The sequence below is a fragment of the Caenorhabditis remanei genome, chromosome IV (assembly GCF_010183535.1).
Source record: "Caenorhabditis remanei strain PX506 chromosome IV, whole genome shotgun sequence".
Taxonomy (NCBI): domain Eukaryota; kingdom Metazoa; phylum Nematoda; class Chromadorea; order Rhabditida; family Rhabditidae; genus Caenorhabditis; species Caenorhabditis remanei.
The window spans coordinates 3,231,874-3,236,167 of record NC_071331.1 but is presented as its reverse complement, the minus strand read 5'-3'; positions in this window follow the sequence as shown (position 1 = coordinate 3,236,167).

Sequence of the window (4,294 nt, the reverse complement as noted above, 5' to 3'; positions counted from 1 at the left end):
CGTTATTTCACTGACTTATTACTTCGTGTCAGTAGTGAAACAACGTTTTGCAGAACACCGCAATGAAACATAAAAACCCCGATAATAATAGGATGCTGATAATAAACGTTCTCCAAACATCTCAATTTTCAACAAATGCGTTTCCTGAAAATCCCGAAAAAAATTTTGATTGAAATTTAGATAGCAGCGAGGTACAACTAGACTGGCTATTGTCAGCGGAAAAGTTGTCCAAACTTTTTATTATTTGGATTTTGAGAGGATTGAAAAAAGGATTTTTCGGATTTTTGTGTTTTGAAGCGTTCTTCTACTGTCACTGTTTTATCTTATCCGGTTATAACATATAAAAACCGATGCACTATGTTCCTAATATAAGTGGACCAGCAAAAAATGACAGAAAAATAATAATAAAACGCGGCAATGAGAACATTGCCAATCAAAATGTTGCTCCTGTCGCTGTTCATGGAACATTGAAAAATTAATATCACTATTTTACTCTGTGTTTTGTTGGTACAGCAAATACGGGATATTTTTTACGTAAAGGTTTTTAGAACTTCTACTGTGTAAAATTGCAATCGACCTCAACAATTACTTTAGTTACTCTCCCACAAAAACCCGGCGTTGGCACTCCTACCGATGGAAGAAATCAGAGACTAAAATAAGCAGATTATTTTTACAAACAGTGCCGAGTAAAATAATAAAACAAAGCTCTAGAAGAGGACACGGATTCTGACATTTCTTATCATACTTACTCTATTTATTGTATTTCGTTTTTGATTTCTGTATTCAATAATAAATTACAGTCAAGTGACAAAAGTCATCAAACAGAAACTGTAATATTTTCACAATTTTTAAAACTATATTCTGTTATGAAAATCTGATGAATTGTTTGCTGAAAAAGTACATCAGTTTTTCTAGGGTATGAAACAACTAATTTTTGTGTTGTGTTTGACTAGGGGACATGGGGCTGGGAATCATATAAATCTGTTTTTTCACGAAGATATGATAGAGTTAGAAATGTTTGAATTAATTTTATAAAATCATATATGATTCTGTTTCACTCCCCAAATTAAGTTTGGTTCTAAATACGTCTTCGCAATAGCGCTGTTTTCCATAGTCCGCATCATCTACCTCTAGTATTACGACAGTACCACCCAATAATAAAATATTATATGAATGAGAAACGGAAGAAAACTAACTGATAACTCTGACTGTAAACAAACCAAAAAATAGTACTCCAAACATTTTTCATTAAAATGAGGTCCAGGTTAAACGCCAGGTCAATCTACCACCATAATGTTTTAACCGAACTGCCGCCTTTAAGTTTGCGACGTGTAAGATGCACTCGGGGACATTAAACGGAATAAAATTTAAATTTATAAACAGAATAATTGGACACTTTGAAACAGTAAACAAGTATGCATTTTAAATTTGTAAATTCACATTTTGAACATCAAAATTTGCCAGATTTTCATGAAACAAAGCAGCACAATGTTAGAAGGTCAGCTTGAAATTTGTGTACTTTCTGATCTGACACAAAATACTCTAATTACAATTTCAGAATTGACATTTCTGAATGTTTGCAACGGAATTAAATTTTGTGCTTCAAACTACTGTTATGAGAACTATTGCCCAAATGAACCATTATGCACCTTTTGGTATGATTCATAAATTTACACCCAGTTCGTGTTAACAGCAGTGAAACTTTCTATATACTGAAACATTTTACTTGTTAACAAATTTCAAATGAAGAGGATGTTATTATTATCTGAATGATCGAGCTAAAAACCGCGAGTCATCCAGCAAAGTAAGCTACGTTTCGAATTTCCAACCAATATCTTGAAAATCGATTTCATGTTTTTACGGTTTTGAAATGCAGACAAGAAAAAACTAAAATTATATAGAATGCTCTCAGTCTTAGCAACTAAAAAATTGCATAATAAACTGATTTTTATAAATATCTCTCACCAAGTTTGACGAAAAACTTCAACATATGTTCGTTACACATTTATTTGCAATTGCACAATCAAAATTTCATCCTAAATTCGAAAATAAGTAGTTGACGGTACTAATTTTAACAATTGGCAAGTGACTGAGTATCTATTTCGACATCTAGCACTTCACTGAATTTCCAAACAAGATACTGATTTCTTGAAACATAGAAATGAAGTTAATTGTAGCGGATAATAATTTCATAGAATTATCGGAAAATACTAGAAACCTGAGAAGAAAAAACGTCCTGCAACATCTGAAAAGTTTGAATACATTTTCTGTTTCTGCAAGAGAATTTCTTCCATAAGTTCATCCTTCTTGATTCGATTATAAAGCTATTTAAACTTTGCTGCAAATCATTTTTTTTTCAAAAAAAACCTTTTAAAAAAACCGGTAATTGTGCAGATGTTGTTTTTTTTTCAAATTTTCCTGTTTCGTCTTTATAACTATTTCCAAGTTCCAATGTTTTTAGTAATCCTGCCATACTCGTGTTTGGTGCACAAAATTTCTGTCGGTTGCAAACCGTTTCAAAAAAGATTACCTATTCTAAAAAAATCATTAGGCTGGTTTGAATTTTCAAAATTGATTACACGATATTTTCATTGAATAAATATTCTCCCAAAATGCTGTTCTCACATTTAGTTTATTTCACACGAAACAGAACCAAGATTTCAATACATTGAAACTATTTATTAATAATGTTAAACAATTTCCTCTTGAATAAAAATGAGATTTTGAAAGTTACTGAAGTAAAAATTAAAATCTTTCCAGAATTTCAAGCATGGCACCGAGTGTTATTACTTGTTTGTTGGAAGACATGTCTGAAACTAACAAAAGTGTATATTCAGATTAGTGAGACTCACCTGAAAGTATCAGCTCTTTCCATGATCTAATGTAAAATAGATACTGTTTCAAACGTTTCATGAGTAAAGTGCCTAAAATCACATTTTGCTAGATTTGTAGTTCTTAATTTTTTTTCTGAAAACTGGCCTCTCGGTCCACTTTGACACTGAAAAATTTTTGAATCAGATTCAGAATCCTTACGAAGTCATCTTCCCAGCCAGCCAACCATTTACTTCCAATAACAAAACTATTTTGGGATATCTAGATCAAAAACATCGAATGCCAGTTTCAGTTAACTGTGACCTTTTCCAAATTCAACACATAACTACAAAGTATGTTTCAAATTCAAATTCAAAAAATATTTATAATCAATTTTGAAATTCACTAAACCAATAATAATGAGTAGTGCTATCAATTGAAAACTTGTAGTGATAACAGTAGCTATTTCATTTATTCAAGTTTGGCGGTGCAATAAAATATGTACTAAGCAGAGCTGTTCGGAATTCCTTCCTTCGACTTCCTTCTTCCTTCTTCCGGGCTTTTTTCACTTTTTTATTCCTTCTTCCTTCTTCCCTTTTGAAAAATTTACTTCCTTCTTCCTTCTTCCTTCTTCCCTTTTGAAAATGTTTTTTTCCTTCTTCCTTGTTCCTTCTTCCGTTGAAAAGTTTACTAAAATTTTGAAATTTTCGACGGAATTTTGGCGGAATTTTGGGGGTTTTTGACGGAATTTTGTATGAAACAACATCAAAATTCGTTTTCAGAGATGACTAGAAAAAAGTTTCCTCAAATTGGTCATTTTCAAAATTAACTTCCGATTTCCCGGTTCGGAACCCAACTTCTTTCTTCCTTCCTTCTTCCTTCCTTCTTCCTTCTTCCTGGGCTTTTTTCACTTTTTTATTCCTTCTTCCTTCTTCCCTTTTGAAAAAGTTATTTCCTTCTTCCTTCTTCCTTCTTCCTTCTTCCTTCTTCCTTTTTGAAAATTTCACTTCCTTCTTCCTTCTTCCTTCTTCCTTTTCAAAAAATTTTACTTCCGCACAGCTCTCTCGGCAAGTGTCGCCAAGTCTAGCACGAGCCTCTCACAAGTCTAGGCGCACATCTCCCACAAGTGTTACGTAAAAGCAGGCCAAGACTTGTGGGAGGTTTGTGGGAGACTGGTGGAAGGCTTGGTGAAAGCGCGGTCCAGGCCCTGGAATATCTTATTGATTTTCTCCTGTTTTGCTTAAATATAATTCATTAGAACTCATAAATTTATTAGATTTAAAAAAAATCAAAAACGAAGGACAATCATGTTTAACAAAGAAAAATTTACAAAGTTTAACAAAGAAAAATTACATATATTTTCGAAGGAGTCAGTTATTATTCCTTCGGATCTGATGTAGGCGAAGATGATGGGGATGATAGCATAGGTGATGTAGACGTTGTCCAGAAATCCGATTGATTATGAGCTATAAAATTCAAGAAT